This window comes from Lepus europaeus, chromosome 1, assembly GCF_033115175.1.
Source record: "Lepus europaeus isolate LE1 chromosome 1, mLepTim1.pri, whole genome shotgun sequence".
In the NCBI taxonomy this organism is placed as follows: Eukaryota; Metazoa; Chordata; class Mammalia; order Lagomorpha; family Leporidae; genus Lepus; species Lepus europaeus.
Window position 1 is genome coordinate 48,715,973 of NC_084827.1, and position 17,097 is coordinate 48,733,069.

A 17,097-nucleotide genomic window follows, 5' to 3' on the forward strand; every position below is an offset into this window, starting at 1 on the left:
CTCCAGGCTTCAGATCGGTGGCCATTGCAGCTGGTTGGGGAGTGAACCAGCGGGTAGAAGACATCTCTCTCTCTCTCTCTCTCTCTGCCTCTCTTTCTTCTCTTCTGTGTAATTCTGATTTTCAAATAAATAAATAATTTTTTTTAAAGAAAAGAAAACTGGAGAAGCCAGACCTACATTAAGTGAACTCAGTGTAAGAAGCAAATGGGCAGGGTTGGCTCTGGGCATGAAGTCGAATCACTGCCCAGGGTCCCAGGCTCAGAAAGACTCCAAGCTTGGTTTAGTACTGTGTTAAACTAATTAATAATTTTATCTTTGAAGTCGTTTGGTCAGTGCAGTCTCTTGGGACAATGGAACATGCACAGGAGCAGCAGAGAGGCAAACAAGATACGCCTGCGAATAACCCTTGCTGCCACATTGCATGCAGCGCACAGGATGTCCCATGGGCACAGAGTTCTGACGCACTTTCTGTGCTTGGATATTCATTCAGCGAGCTTCAGGGTGAGCGCAGGCCAAACCTGTGCCACTGAAGATGGAGTAAGCAGAGCTGCTGTCAGCACCAGGAAGCTGAACTTCTGTATGAACCAGAGCTTGCTTTGAACACAGAAAGAAGGCAAAAGTCTGTAAGAAACAGAAGCAACCAAAGAGCCTCTCACAGCCTTTCCTATTCACACTACTTCCTTGTGTGAGCCAGTTCTGTTCACGGAAAATGATGGGGAGGAGGAAAGAGAAAAGACGGGGCAGCTCACCGGCTCACTTCCTTTCAGGCCTCCCCAGCTCGCCAGTGCACTGACGGCGGAGACCGCATTTTAGGGGTGAAATGGAAAGGTTGAGTTCCCTTTGTGCCATATCTCCACTGTTTGGGAAGAACGGCTGACCCACGTGGGTATGGCCACCAACTGACAATGCAGATAGGAATTCAATTTTGTAATCGCAGTGATCCCACTCATGAAATCACTTCTGTTTGCGGTTAAATTGGCATTGCATGGTGCAAAACCAGACGGTAAAAGCATCCTCATGATGTACATGTTAAATATCTCCTGACTCAGAATAGCATTGAACAGCAAAAAACAAAAACAAAAACCACCACCACAACAAAAAAGCACATACTATAGCAAGCTGAGAGAAACACCATGGAAGGAGGCAGAAAGCTTTATATTTCTGTGCTTTCAATGGGCTTTCCCCCTAATCCTGCATTGTTATTTTGTTCTAGTCCTGGCAGGTGCGTATGAGCACGAAGGCAAGAAGACTCAGGGGGTGCTGGCAGCGTGCTGCCAGGCCGTCTCCATGGGGCTGGTCAGTCCACCTGGCAGCCCCTGTGAGTGTCGGCAGCTATGGCTCCCCACTGCCCTGTTCTCTTGACAATTGCCCTTGGCTGACAGGAGCACCTCATCTAAGAGGTTACCTGCACCTGCTCTGCCCTGGCAGCCCACAACCAACCCCTCACTAACTGGGAATACAGCTGGCTGGGCCTTGTGCCTTCGTAGGGGAAGGGGGCATTGCTTGAGTGGTACATTTTGGTGCTTCCCTGAGGGATCAGGCCCATGCAAGACTTTCCCCCAGACCCCATCCTTGCCTCAGTTTCCCCCCTTCCATAGCCTTCTTCAATCAAACACAGGTACCTGAATCCCTGTTGGGATCTCTGCTTCCAGAGCGCTCAACCTAAGACAGGGACTTCACACACATACTCACACACACACACACACACACCCGTCTATAAAGCTGAGCCGTCATTTGACACATAGAATGATTCTATTATGGCTTCTTCATTTGTACCCAACCGACTCCACGGCTCACCCACACAGAGTCAGGACCTGCAGCTCCAAATTACTCGCGTGGGGGACCTGGAGCAGGAATGTCAGAGAAAGAGAGATCTCAGGCAGGTCTTCAGGGGTGACGGAGGCAGTCACGCAGGCACGAGTGAGGGAGGGCGCCGTGGGCCGCCTACACCCGAATCCCGTTCTCTTGGCCAGCACCAGATTTCCTGACAGAGCATCTCCAGGGCAGGCCCTGGAATCTGCATTGCAAACCAACACCCTGGGTAGTACTCCTGCCCCATACAATGTGAGGGTCACAGATCTGTGCCCCCCTGGGAGAAGGGGGCAGCGTTGACTCAGCCCTGCTCGTGTGTCTGGGGTGGATTCAGACCAAGGCTCCCCCGGGATGTGGCTGGGGAAACAGAACAAGCAGCAGGAGAACCAGCTGGGTAATAATTGGTGCGCTTGAACCCAGCAGAGGGCAAACTACTCTGACCCTCTCAGCGGGAGGTCATTCTTCTTGCTCTGCAGCCCACAGCCTGCCAGAGGCCACTCTTTCTGGATACTAAAGCCCCCTGCTGCACAGTAATTGTAGGAGTGCACAGCTCATTCTCCCCACAACAATCTGAACCAGGCTCCCTGGCAATGCCTTTGTTTTCCTTCGTTCAGCCATTTCATTCACTCAAGAAGTTCTCTTAGCTACTAAGAACTATGCCAGGCGCTGGGCTTGTGACTAAGACAGCCCAGGCCTGTGTCCATTTGTTTCTCCAACCCACCCAACTGTGTGTACACACCTAGGAATGCATGCAGTAAATGAATGGAAGAGCAAGCAGGCCCACGGTGGAGTGACTTTGAGGGACGGATGGTTGGATGGTTGGCTACCAGGTCTTCAGAGTCTCCTCCAGGTGGCAGGAGCCAACAGGGGGCAAACCCTGAGCAGGGAGTGTCACCCCGGCACTCACACAAGCACAGGACAAGCACAGCCTTGCAGGGAAGTCTACCCTGGCCACAGCACCATCCTGAGGGACATGGGCATGTCTGGTCTGCAGCTGGGAGGCCAGCCCTTTCCTCAGCATTGCCTCCATTAACCAAACTGATGAGAAATTGTGAATCTACAGTGCCCGACTCTCCAATGTGCCACAATTCAGTGTTCTAGAACCTTCTACCTGGAGGCAAAATAAAGCTATGGTGTTGAGCTTGGTTCCTTCTTTTCTCTACTTCTGTTCTGGAGGATAAGCAAAGCTTATGTTGACTGGGCACTTGCACAGCCCTAAGTGCTGAACCATCTTCCTCAGGGGCATGTGGCAGTGGTAGGTTAGTGATGGCTGGTTTACCTTCTGGTGCTCAGCAGCACGGATGCTTCGCTTCTGAGTTCTCCTAAGGACTATGTTTCCTTTGTCAATTGCAAAGTCACCTCCTCATTGCTGGAACGACTCGGATGCATCATATTTGGGCAAAGCTGTTGCCAACAGCTTCAAAAGGAAATAAATGACAGTCGAAGTGATCATCCAAGGTATCAATTTTACCACAGTTTGAGAGTATCAGAGGATACTGTCATTTCAAAGGTAATCACGATTCTCATTTAATAGCTTCAGGGAGAAGCAATGCAAGTTGTTTATAATCTCCTTGTCGCTCTGTGAAAACAAGAGAGTCTAAGACCACATGCTGAGTTTTCTCTTAAAAGATGCTACACTAGTGAAAGTGCAAGCCGAGGAAAATACTTCCCTTGGGTCTCTGGTTTTGTGGGCTTTAAAAAGAGTACAAGGGCCAGCGCCAGCGTCCCATCTGGGGAATGATTTGAATTCTGGGCTGTTCCACTTCTGATCCAGCTTCCTGGTCATGCACCTGGGAAAGTAGCATAAGATGGACCGAGTGCTTGGGCCCCTGCACTCATGTGGGAGACCCAGAAGAAGCTCCTGGCTCCTGCCTTTGGCCTGGCCCAGCCCCTACCATTGTGGCCATTTGGGGAATGAACCAGTACATGGAAGATCTCTCTCTTGCTCTCTCTCCAACTCTGCCTTTCAAACAAATAAATCTTAAAAAAATTAAAAAGAGTTCAAATGCTATGTTTTCATGGGAAATCTTTAGAAGAAAGTTGAAGAAAAGCCAATAGTAGGCATAGTATGGAGATTCAAAGACCACTAGCCCTCAGTTTGTAGACCTGGCTCTTACAAATTCCCCAGAGAGCTTGTGCCAGCACAGCCAAATGCCACCCCTCAAACCAAAGCAGGTGAACCACAATTATGCACATCCAGGTTCCTTAAAACCCTCATTTTTAAAGGGCTTCTCTTGCATATTATCTCCATGGTCCTCAGCTGCCCACCAAGACAGCCTCTCCGAGGGCCCCATGTCTCCAAATCCCCACCCCACTCGCATATAATGGTTATTTCATTGATGTCTCATTACCAAATTTACCAATATAATTTTTTCATTTCACAGTTTCCTTGTTGATCCTGAGCTTGCAGCTCTGATCAGCTATGGCGACTTCAGGAATCTGAATAGCATTTGCTGTTCAGACACCCCGCCATGCTCCCTGACCAGGCCCTGGGCCCCTCGGTGAGGGGGGAACCCTTATAATGTCTATTTTTTTCACCCATCTTGTTCATCTTGTAACACCAAATTATTGTTATTTTACTAATATCAGAGAAAGCATGTTATGGAATTAATGTTAAGCCAATACTCTCTTAGGTCCATCAATAATAGCTGATTGTGACTTAAAACCATATGTTCTCTCTGAGTTGTTTCTGTAATAAACCAGTGTGTCCCCCTCCCCCAAGCTGTACAGGAACCCCCCGGGGATCTTGTTAAAATGCAAAGCTGATTCCGTGGTCTGGGTTGGGCCAAGCTTCTAATGAGCTCCCAGGTGATGGAAATAGTGCTAGTGTGCAGACTCCATTCAGAGAAGCCAAGACGGCTATATAAAAGGATACTGCATTTTTATATCCTTTTGGAGAGCCATAAGAAAGTTCATTGTAATTATTCTTAGTTCTACAGCTAGAGTATTAAAATCATTATTCATAAGATGCAGTCTTGGGCTCATCTCCATATTTCCACCTCCAACCTTTCTCTTTTTTTGTCACCTCTTAAATTCTTATCCATTGCATACTGCTGTCCCTTACAACCCAGCCTAGCAGAAGTTTGCAAAAATACTGAGGACAGTCTTCACCACGTCCTTTCCATGCTCACAAAGCTTCAGTGAGCTCTCTTTGTCCAAAGAACAGAATTTCGCCTCCTTATTGGGAGACTAATTTTCTTTTCTGATCTTTCTTCTCCGTATGAACTCCCTGCCGTGCCTATGAAAACGCTGGCATTGTTTCTCCTCTGAGCTGTAACTGAGAACTTTCTCTGGCTTCACTGCCTTGTCATCCAGCCCGCCCATTGAAACCCTGCTTGGTTTCAGTCTCAGGTAGGAGTTTCTTCTGCCTGTGTATTAAGTCCATTCATAAGAGTTCACTCAAGGCTCAGAAATGCCAACACTCAGGGACTCGCCTGGTCACAGGGAGTTGCCTCTGCCTTGCTCCATCTTGAGATATAAGCTATAGTAAAAGCTCCTGGGATTAGTGACCCCTAACTGACCCCCTTCTAAAGCGCCCTTAACCTGGAGCTCAGGTGGACAACATCTTAATGAGCTCAGGGCAAGAGATTGGAAACCAGATACACCTGGGTTTTACTTGAACTCTCATGGTCCACCAGGGCTATGCTTTTGACTTCGTTATTTAACCTCTCTTATGGTTTCCTTCATCTGGAAATGAGAGATGAAAATACTTGGTTTGGAGAGATAAAAGAAATAATCCGTGAGGGTTCCTGAAAAAGTTCAAGGAAAAATGAAAGAAAAAGAGACATTTGTTGTGGCACAAGAACTTCTGAAATCCATGTGTAGTTTTTTTCATCATACGTCTTTCCATGAACTTTTTGAAGGATCCTTGCATATAATGGGTGAAGCACAGAGCAAGAATACAGAATTTTTATTTACAATACCACAGTAACAGCAACATAGGGAACATTTCACAAATATTTGTTAAATGAACGTGCAAGTAATTTAATGGTGCCAAACTTACCTCTTGTCTATTACCACACACTTAATGCTTTTTCTATTTTTCTATTACTACACACCTGCATATAAACTTATCTTCTTTTCTATTGCAGTAGAAGAGGAAACTCATTCCTATTACTGCATTTGCAACATAGTTATCAATGCTTTTCCTCCCTTGGGTCATGGGTTACCACTTTGCAGCCTTTTAAGAGAAAGTTCCTGATCCTTTGCGCCTTTGCTGAATCCTCAGCTTTCTTCTCTCAGCCAGGGAGGGAGCAGTAAGGATTCCTGTATTGGGAACACGACCCCTAACAAACGAACTTCGTGTTTTTTCTGACGCTGCCATCACAGTCCCTGCTCAGTCCAATGCCAGCATACTGGATACTGTTTGTTTAGCTGTTTGTCCACACCCACCACACGGCAAGTATTGAACACCAGTCCATCTGCTTTAGATGACTGTATTTGCATTTTCTTGTCTAAAAGCCTGGGAGCTCTTGCATTTGTAGTTAGGGTCTGAATATCAATACCAATAGTCCTTCCCCAAAGTCTTTTTTCCCCCCAGTCTCCGTCATAAAGATGCAATGTGGAAGACCATGAAGAACAATCTAGACACAGGCCGGCATCATCCTGATTCCCCCACCACAGCTGTGTGGCTAAGCAGGGACCACAAGAGCCCATGCTGCTGCTTCAGTCAGTGAAAGAGCAGGTGCCCAGCCCCCCCCCCCGGGGGGGGGCATCTCCCACCCACCCCACGCCATGAGTGTCTAGATAAGAAAGGGATCCTAGGAAGTAACTTGGCTACTGGAACCTGGAATGAGTTCCCCTGTTGGCTTTCAAAAATTTTATTTCATTTGAGGCAGAGAGAGAGAGCGAGAGACAGAGCACACTCCCATCTGCTGGTTGCCTCCTCAAATGCACACCCACGAGTCAGGTCTCCCACGTGGGTGGCAGGGGCGCAGGCAGCTGAGCCATCACTGCTGCCTCCCAGCGTCTCTAGTCCTAACCACTAGGCTCAACTTCCGCTGCACTTGCTTTCTTTACCCATACAATCCTGCCTTTAGAACTCACTTTTGCACACTCTCCTTAAAGACTCTTTCTCTACACCTGTAGCTCCCTCTTGCCCTTGCCATTTTCCTGTCTTTGGCTAGAGCCGCGTTCCTAAGACTCTTCCCTACCTTATTTCTTCATTCACTAGCAGACATCTCATAAATGTCCTACTATGTGTCAGGCACGGTACTGGGCACCAAGGCAACAATGGTGACTGCAATGCACACCCCGCCTCCTACAGATCACCGCGTTGTGAGAGAGACAGAGGTAGACATTGAACACATTTTACCAGATGGCTGCTTTGAAAGAGAAGTCAAGCCTGCTGTGTCCCAGCTGGATCCCATTCACGCTTTGCACTGGACCTGGGATACAAAGATTAACAAAGCACAGACCCTGTCCTCAAGAACGTATGTGATCTGCAGTTTCAGAAAACGATCAATTCCTCTTGGATGGCATCCGTGGGGGCACAGGCATTCTTTTCTAGAAGCCTCAACTGTGATGTCAAATGAGAGCACTGTGTGGGAGCCTCAAAGAGCTCACAGGAAAATAGAATGACAAGAGAATGCACATTTCCACGAGCTTTTTGGATCTCCCTGTATTTATCTACCAGTGCACTGTGAAATCTGTAGGAAGAGTAAATGAACTATGAACTAAAGGCACCAGTCCTTGGAGCAGCATGGCTTCCTCTGCATCGTAGAGCTAGAAATTCAAGGGGGCACCTGTGGGTTGTGGCCAGTGACGTGTGGGAGGCATTCACACTGCCCACCCATTGGCGAGCACCTAGGGGAAAATGTGACCCATCACACAAGATCTAGAGAGGGTCTGAGTGCGAAGCAAGGGACGAAAATCCTTTACTCCATAGCGCATCAGAATAAAATGTGCCTTGATGTGCAAAAGATGAATATTGCTATACAACCTCATCATTCGCATGGCTGACCTACATGTTAGGGTAAGCTACACCACCACAGTCACAGGGAGAACATCTATGGAGGGGGTTTCCCAGTCCCCAGTATCCAACCTGTAAAGAGAAAAGGTTCAGGTGGCTCCAGCTAGAAGGGGTGGGATGCTGACCTCAGGACAATGCAATGGCCACGGATCAAATAGGTAAACAGCTCGAGCAATCATCACACACCAGCCTTCCTTGCCTGCATACTTGATCATGCTCTCCAGGAACACACACCTCTCATAGCCAGGACTTTAGGAAAAGGGCCAGCAGTGCTGGCAGTATCTGTGTATTGTCTGTCTCTAGGCAAAATGCAATGGATGTGAAAAACACCTCTAGTAGCAGCAGTTCTTGTACAAGCTGGGTCATTTAAGGCCTACCGGAGAAGAAGTTCTTTTCCCAGACTATTTGCAACAGCTGTAATAAAACCAACAAGCTCCTTCACCACAGCTACTCCTGGGGATTTTACTTCCACAATCCTGAAATGCTTGGGGGCAGAACAATCTGCCAAGCTGATTTTGAGACATTATTTGAGTCTCACAGTCTAGTCTCCATTTGTTTATCAATCAGTCGTTTTCACATAATGTGAACCCCTGATGGAGTCAACTCTGATGTTTAGAACTTTTTCATCGTTGCAATATCTGGGACTTTATGCCATACAAATGGCTGCTGAGATACAAACGACTATTTTTAAGCACGATAACTCTTAGTATAAAATGCTCAGAGAAGTCCTTCCCCCTCAAATCTCAGCTGAACCTGCTCAGATAAAATTAATTAATTAATTTGACAGGTAGAGCTATAGATAGAGAGAAAGGTCTTCCTTCCGTTGGTTCACCCCCAAATGGCTGCTACGGCCGGCGCTGCGCTGATCCGAAGCCAGGAACCAGGTGCTTCTTCCTGGTCTCCCATGCGGGTGCAGGAGCCCAAGTACCTGGGCCATCCTCCACTGCCCTCCCGGGCCACAGCAGAGAGCTGGACTGGAAGGGGAGCAACTGGGACTAGAACCAGCACCCATATGAGATGCTGGTGCTGCAGGTAGAGGATTAACCATGTGAGCCACGGCGCTGGCCCCATCAGATAAAATTTAGATTTCAACAAGCATGAGACTCTTATTTGAAATGGTTTAGGTTAGGTATCCAAGTTTTTGAAGATTTTATTTGAAAGCCAATATAAGAGAGAGAGAGAGAGAGAGAGAGAGAGAGAGAGAGAGAGCGAGAGAGCCTCCATCTGCCAGTTCACTCCTCATATGGCCATAATGGCCAGGGTTGAGCCCGGCTGAAGTCAGGAGCCTAGAGCTCCATCCAGGTCTCCCATGTTGGCGGCAGGTACTCAAGTATTTGGGTAATCTCAGCTGCTTTTGCGAGCTCATTAGTAGCTTGCATTTGCAAGCTCATTCTGAATCCAAAGAGGAGCATCCATCGTTCAAACCAGTGTTCTTATGGGATGCTGGGATCAGAGGCAGTGGCTTAACCCACTGCACAACAACACCTATTCAAACTATCCAAAAGCTTTTGTTGTCTTGGTAAAATTTGCTGCTGAATTTTTAGTCAAAAATTATTTAAAAATTAAACATTGGGTGCTCGCTTCGGCAGCACATATACTAAAATTGGAACGATACAGAGAAGATTAGCATGGCCCCTGCACAAGGATGACACGCAAATTCGTGAAGCGTTCCATATTTTTTAAAAATTTAGAGAAGGCATTGGACCTTCTGGTAAATGTTTTCTTAAGTTGTTATCTAATGGTTGAAACTGTTTGCTAAGTATTCATGTGATATTGCTATTGTCAGCAAGCGATCTAGGACTTGCTCCCTCATTTCTCTATTCTAAGCCCAACTTGTTCTTTCATTTCTCTATTCTCTTCAAGGCAGGAAACTAATTCTACTATGAAGGAATCTGTAGGACGCACAATTTAATCTTTAGACCTTATACAAGAGATGGCTAACATTTTTCTGTAATAGCATAGCCAAAATAAGAACTTAAATAATAATCTCATAGCTAGATTCTCTTCGCCATCAGCGAAGTATACAGTAAGTAGAAAAAACTTCCCTTTCAGACCAAAGGGAAAGAAAGTTTTAAAGTGAGAATATAATTTTCCTCATGGGCATTGTCTACCTTAGAAAAACTACTACAGAACGTGCCTGTGACTATAGACTTGTAGTTCAGGCCACCGAAGATTAGAGATGGGACTTGGGCACTCCCTTGACTTGCATCCTCTGGTCTGCTTTAACACAAACCAGGAGGAAAAGAAAGCTAGGCATCAGAAGCAATGGGTGGCAGGCCTATGAATGGCTGATATGTACAGTGATCTGCCCTCAAGGAGACCCAACAGGCCAGTCCACTGCAGTGGCTTTCAATGTGGTAAGCCTGGGCTTCAGCAGAAGTCAGCTTGTGAAGAGCCCTGGCAGCTCTGCCAAGAGTTGGATCACTGGAAATGGACCTGCCCTGGAGTCGAAGGATGCCCAGGTTAGAGCCATAGATCTTATTGGCTCTAAGCTGAAAAGCCCTTTACTCAGCCCAGCTTCCAAAGTGACCACTGCAGCTGAGGGGACGGCCAAGCAGGGTCAGCAACATTGCAGGCAGAACTGTAAATTTCTTGTTAGAGATGCCACCTGCCTTGACCTGGCCAGCTCTCTCCAAGGCCAGCTAAGTAATGAAAGTCAACAGGGTGCCTTCCCCCAGGTGGTTCACACCTCCCTTAGGATGTACCCCATGTGAAGAGATAGATAGGTCTGGGCCTCTTAACTTACAAGGCCTAAAGCCCATCAGATTATTACCAGGCCCCTTCTGTCAGGTTCTATTTGCCTCTCAATCAGAAAACTTAATTGTAGCTTAGACAGCACCTTTCTTAGCTCCTCTAATAATGACTCTGTCCTTTGTTCTAGACCCTGTCTAGTGCACTTGGGCCTCATTCCTTTGTAATCATAACCTCTACTCTACCACCAATGGCTCTACTCCCAACCTGTGTGTACTGATGGTCCTCTTCCCCACTTAATGCTGTATAATTGTTCAGACCTGGTTAACGCCACTCTTTGAATAATTGGTTGCTATCCTCACCCTGTCTTTTATGACCTTGTCTAAATATGATCAGAGTCGGTGAACTTGGAAGGCTTCCATAACCTTGGCAACTCATAACGAGAGCCTAGGGTGGTTACTGGTGGCATAAACTAGAGTGTCAATTTGTTGGGTCAACAACAGGAGTCACTGTGCACTTGCTCCTCATGTGGGATCTCTGTCCTTAATGTGCTATACATTGTGATTTAATGCTATAACTAGTACTCAAACAGTATGTTTCACTTTGTGTTTCTATGTGGGTGCAAACTGTTGAAATCTTTACTTAATATATACTAAATTGATCTTCTGTATATAAAGAGAATTGAAAATGAATCTTGATGTGAATGGAAGGGGAGAGGGAATGGGAAAGGGGAGGGTTGCGGGTGGGAGGGAAGTTATGGGAGGGGGAAGCCATTGTAATCCATAAGCTATACATTGGAAATTTATATTCATTAAATAAAAGTTAAAAAAAATTAAACATTGGTATAATTTGTAGCAAAAGGCTTTTAATATTTATTGTCAGTTTTCTTTCGCAACAATGAAATACCTAAGGAAACTAACTTTATACAGAGACAAGATTTATGTAGTTCATAGTTTTGGAGGGTCAACAGTGGCCCCACCGGCTTGGCCACTGTGAGTAGGCAGGATGGCAGTGATGGATCCCACAGTGAGCCAGGAAGCAGAGGGTGGCTGGGCCTGACTCCGGCTTTTATACCCAACCCACCTGTACGAAGTGCCTTCTGACAACAGAACCCCCATGATGTAAAGACCTCCCCACGCCCCTCCTCCAGCCAGCATAATCAGATTATTTCCACCTCCTTCTTACTATTAACAAATGACTTTAGGGCTTAATGTCCCCATGAATGTGAGAGCCAGACTGTGTTCCAATCAGAGCAGTTTCTCCCCAAACTAAACTTTGATTTAAGAAAAAAGTGACACAAAATGTTTTGCTCATACAAAGTTGTGAAGTTTTCCTCTAGGCTGGGTTTTGATGCTGCCACATTGGCCACCCCAGGCCTGTCAAGGGCAACACCAGATACAGGAGGGTATGGGGCACCTGAAAGACCCCTGAGGTTGGCATCAATTCTCCCACAGGATGGCCCCTGCTCAGCTGTTTTACTCCTACAAACACAACTGAGTCTCAGTGAACATGTGCAGGCTATCAGCCTGGGACTGACGTTGTCTGGATGGATCTGATTGGATCTCAGTACCGGCCATGCAACCTTCTTGGTGATACACACAGGTGTGTAGAGATTGGCCCAGCTGACTTCTCTTTAGGTAAAACGTCCAGGTTCCTTGCCAGGCAGTATCTTAGTGACCTATCTTCCACAGAGGCTCTTTCCTGCTTCTCTTTCCCCTCCATTGCCTCATCCTAACATGTCTTCAGTAAGATGACTTCAGCTATTAGGGCCATACCACATGTCCCTAGGCATATGTTTCTTATTTATCAGCCCCATTTCTTTCAGACACATCAAGGTCACTGTTCTTTTATTAGATTAAGTTTTTGTTTTCTTCCTCCTAAAATGTCATGGTGGACTGCCAGGGCTGGAGAACAAAGAAAACAGTTGGACTTGAGCTCCCGGATTGTACAGCACATTTCTTCCAGAGTGAAAAAGTTTTATTTTACTAATTTCAGAACACACACACTCATTTATTTGGTGGAGTCTGTGAAAAATTCAAGAGTTTATTTCCCACAAGCATCTAAATCTAAACCTAGGGGCTTTTTTTTTTTTAAGATTTATTTATTTGAAAGAGTTAGAGAAAGAGAAGGAGAGACAGAGAGAGATCTTCCGTCCACTGGTTCACCCCAGAAATGGCCGTAATAGCCAGGGCTGGGGCTCAGGCTGGGCCAAAGCCAGGAGCTTCATCTGGGTCTCTCATATGGATGGCAGGGGCCAAACACTTGGGTAACCTTCTGCTGCTTTCCCCTGGCCACAGGCAGGGAGCTGGATCAGAAATGGAGCAGTGGGGGCTTGAACTAGTGTTCATATGGGATTCTGGCATCGCAGGTGGTAGCTTTACTGGCTATGCCACAACACCGGCCCCTGTTTGTTTTTTAACGCTTTCACCCAAGGGCTTGCATTGTGGCAGAGTGGGTTAAGCTGCTGCCTGCAATGCTGGCATCCTATATTGCAGTGGGAGTTCAAGTGCTAGGTGTTCTACTCTAGATCCAGCTTCCTGCTGGTGTGCCTGCAAGAGCAGCAGGAGATGGTCCAAGTCATTGGACCCCTGCTACTTATGTGGGAGACCTGGAAGAAGCTCTAGGCTTTTGGATTCAGCCTGGCCCAGTTCCAACAGTTACAGCCTCTTAGGGAGTAGACATCACTCTATAAAGGGAAATGATAGACGATATATATGAAGCATCCTTTGCAGTGTGGACCAGTGGCATAAGCCCGGCAGGAGTGCTGGCTGTTCCCACATGGCAGCCTGACAGCAGCAGGCCGGGAGCACAGCACACAGAATTAGTCTCAGTACCCTTAGTGTAGCATATCCAACCCTGCCTAGGACATCCCGTGCCAACCACTTCTGGGGCCTCTCTCTGGTTCTCCTTGGGGGGCTGTGAGGAGGAGACAGGCACATGTAAGAGGCTGTGCAAGCTGCGATGCTGGCACAGGTGGCCCTGGTGCTGCTGCCCAAGGCGGGTGACTGACAGCAAGAAGCCTCTACGCGTCGCAGTTATTATAACAGCCCCTTCACTGGCAGCCACGTTCCTCATTTCAGTTTTCTTCTCCCTCTTTCTTACGACCTTGTTATTTAAAGTGCTTTTTATTTATTAATTTGAGAGACAGACGGAGAGAGTAAGACATGGCGGGGGGGAGAGAGACAGAGTGAGCGATCTGAGAGAGTGAGCTCCTATCTGCTGCTGGCTCACTCACCAAATGCCCACAGTTGTTCAGGGGAACCAAAGCCAGGAGCCAGAAGCTCAAGGCAGGTTTCCCACTTTGGTGGCAGGGACCCAGTGACTTGAGCCACAACCACTGCCCACCAGGGTCTGCATTAGTAGGAAGCTGGATGCAGGAACTCTGGCTGGGTAATAAACGCACACACTCTTTTGTGGGATACGGGCGTCCTAGTTCGCACCTTAACTGTTAACACCACACACCTGTCCTTGCCTTGCTACCTTTCCTCTATCTCCTCCACCCACAGACATCTCTCAGTCTCACTGTGCTGCGAAGGTTTGCGAAGTTCCATTACTAGAGCAGTGTATCTACCTGCTCTGCCCAAATGTCCATCAACTGACAGGTGCGTGTGTCGGTAACAGGTGTCAGTAACATGTGTCAGTTATGTGCTCAGCAATAAAAAGAGATCAAGGACTGACACCTGCTACCGCATGGATGCAGCTCAAAATTCTTATGCTCAGTGAGGTAAGCCAGGCACAAAAGATGACATGCTGTGTGACCCAGCTCGTATGAGTGTCCACAGTAATTCAATCTATAGCGACAGAAAGAAGATGGGGGCTTGCTCAGGACTGGGAGAAGCGGGGAATAGGGATATGGTAGCTAAAGGGAATGAATGGAGGGTTTCTTAGTGGTGGTAGTGGGGGTAAAATACATACAAGGAAACTTTCAAAAGTCCATGGGAAATTAAAACTAGGTTTATGGGGCCAGCTCTGTGGAGCACTAGGTTAATCTTCCGCCTGCAGCGCTGGCATCCCATATGGGTGCTGGTTCTAGTCCCAGTTGCTCCTCTTTCAGTCCAGCTCTCTGCTGTGGCCTGGGAAAGCAGTGGAAGATGGCCCAAGTGTTTGGGCCCCTGCACCCGCATGGGAGACCAGGAAGAAGCACCTGGTTCCTGGCTTCGGATTGGCGTAGTTCTGGCTATTGCGGCCATTTGGGAAGTGAACCAACGGAAGGAAGACCTTTCTCTCTCTCTCTGTCTGTCTGTAACTCTATCAAATAATAAAAAAAAATTACCAATAAACTAGGTTTACTTTGGTGCAAAAGCATTTTGAAATCCATGCATATGGGGGTCTTCAAAGCATTTGTGAAAAATACATAATATGGAAAAACTAGGCGTGGGTTTCAAAATTACTTGGCACCACATCAAACGTATCTTTCTTTCAATTTATTTTTCCATACATTTTTGGAGCATTCTCCCAACATGTGAAATTTACCGTCATCACCGTTTTTAAACAAGCAGTTCAGCTGCACATCCACATTGCCGTGTAACCAAGCTCAGAACTCTTTCCATTTTGCAAAATCAAAAGACTTGATTCATTGAACAATATCTCCCTCCCTGCTCTGCTCCTGGAAGCCCACACTACTCTCTCCATGATTTTAATTCCCCTGTGTAGCTCGTCTAAGTGGAATTACGCAGCACCTGTCTGTGTGACTAGCTTATTCATTTAGCATCACATCCTTATGGTGCCCCCACATCAGAGCATGTGTTGGGTGTTTCCTTCTCTTTAAGGTCGACTAATATTTCTTTTTGAATACATCCCACAGTTTGCTTGTGCAGGCATCCATTGACAGACAAGCGTGACACACCCTTTCTGACTACTGTAAATGATGTAACTATGAATGTGGGTGTATAAATATCTCTCTCTCTTTTTTTTCTTTTAAGACTTCATTGAGACCCCTCCCATCTGTCACCCCACCCCCAAAGGCCCAAATAGGCAGGCAGGGCCAAAGCAAGGGATGGGAGGGAACTGTTTGATCCTAGATGGGTGGCATGGGGAGGGGGAAGAAGAGGTGTGGGCGAGCTGAGTCAGCAGGGGGAGGAGGGGAGAAGTAGCCAGGAACCTATACGAGCCACTCTCTGCTTCCATCCTCAGCTGTGCATTGAGGAAGCTCCACCCACATGGAGTGGCTGGGTTCCATTCCCACCACCTGGCCCAAGCTTTCGGATTCTAAAGGGAAGCACCTGTGTGGGGCTTAGGGCTGGGATTGCTGGTCCACCCCAGGGCGCGGGAAAACACCTTCCGGATTGCTACGCTCTCTGCAGCGTGACAGACCCCTGCCCAATAAATATCTCTTTAAAACCCTACTTTCAGCACTTTGGGGCATATACCTACAAGTGGGCTTCTTTTGGAGTGATGAACATTTTCCAAGATTTTGTAGATGGCTATACAACTTTGCATATACTAAAATCATTGCATTGTCTCCTTTAGAGTATGAACTGTATGGTATAGGAAGCTATCTGAGTAAATATACACACATACACACACAGAGGTACACAAAGCACAAAACAATGTCTGACCTGTTCTCTGAGAACACCAGGTTACTTAAGGAGCCAGGGAGAAGATAGGGAGCTGGAAGGAGGAAACAGGCGTGACTCAATAATTCGTTAGCATGATGCTTAATTTGCCGTTACACCCAAGAAGCGCATGTGAGTGCAGAAAGAGGCTGCCCACTGCCCTCTCAACATGCAAACAATCTGCAGCTCCTTATATGGGCAAAAACACGGAGCAGGATCTGCACCACAGGGAAATCAGTGACCCACATGCCTGGGGAACCTGCAGCTCTAAGCCTCTGCGATCCTGTAGCCACCCGTCCGCCCTGATGGTCCCAGGAAGCCGCGGGGGTTCTTCCATTTCTCTCACCCCTTCTTGATTCTTTGCGTTTTCTTCTCAGAGAACCAATGAGTCTATGCTGGGGCGAGAGGCTGAGAAAAGGCATTGAAAAGGACATCACCGGTTGGAAATTGCCCAAGAACCCATCCGTTTTGCAGAAATGCGTCATGTAAGCAATAACTCAATAATGGAAGCCATAGTGCTTAATAATGTAAGCAATAATGTAAAGGGTCCTACTGGAGACCATTTTCCTATAGGTTTCGTAATATGGCCTTAACTTTTCTAGGCTTTTACCGACAGGGGAAGTGTGTGCGCCCCCTGCTGGTCCTTTATGGTATGCCAGCAAAGCACAGACAAAAACTTGCTCAGGTTCCACCGGACGGACGGACGGCATTCCAGGGGCGCCAGGGCTTGGATATTTACCCTGACAAAAGTTGAGGGCGGAGGAGGAGACATCAGCAAACTCTAAAACGCACACGAGTGGGTGGCCCTGCCCCTGGGGCTTACCACGGCAGCCGCAGGTTCGGAGGCACTCAGCCCGTGGTGGTTGGCTTTGCACCTGTCCCACTTGGCTCTTTCCACGCTCTCCTCGCACAAATCCCAGGGCCAGCTCGGAATGGAGCGGATGCCACCGAACACAGTCCTGTCAGGGTCACATTCACAAGCTGGAAACAGACATGCATTGTCTTAGTCGCAAATTGTGGGAAAATTGTAATAACGTTTGTGCATTTTACCCATGCTAGAATGATTTT

At 47.2% G+C, this 17,097-nt stretch overlaps 1 non-coding gene and 1 pseudogene across 1 annotated transcript; one reads left to right on the forward strand and one right to left on the reverse strand.

Annotated features, from left to right (window-relative positions):
- LOC133762561 (laminin subunit beta-4-like) overlaps positions 1-17,097 on the reverse strand; it is a 110,957-nt pseudogene that overhangs the window by 71,304 nt on the left and 22,556 nt on the right.
- On the forward strand, positions 9,357-9,463 carry LOC133768395 (U6 spliceosomal RNA). The gene has a single exon (XR_009866947.1). It is a non-coding gene; the product is annotated as a U6 spliceosomal RNA (small nuclear RNA).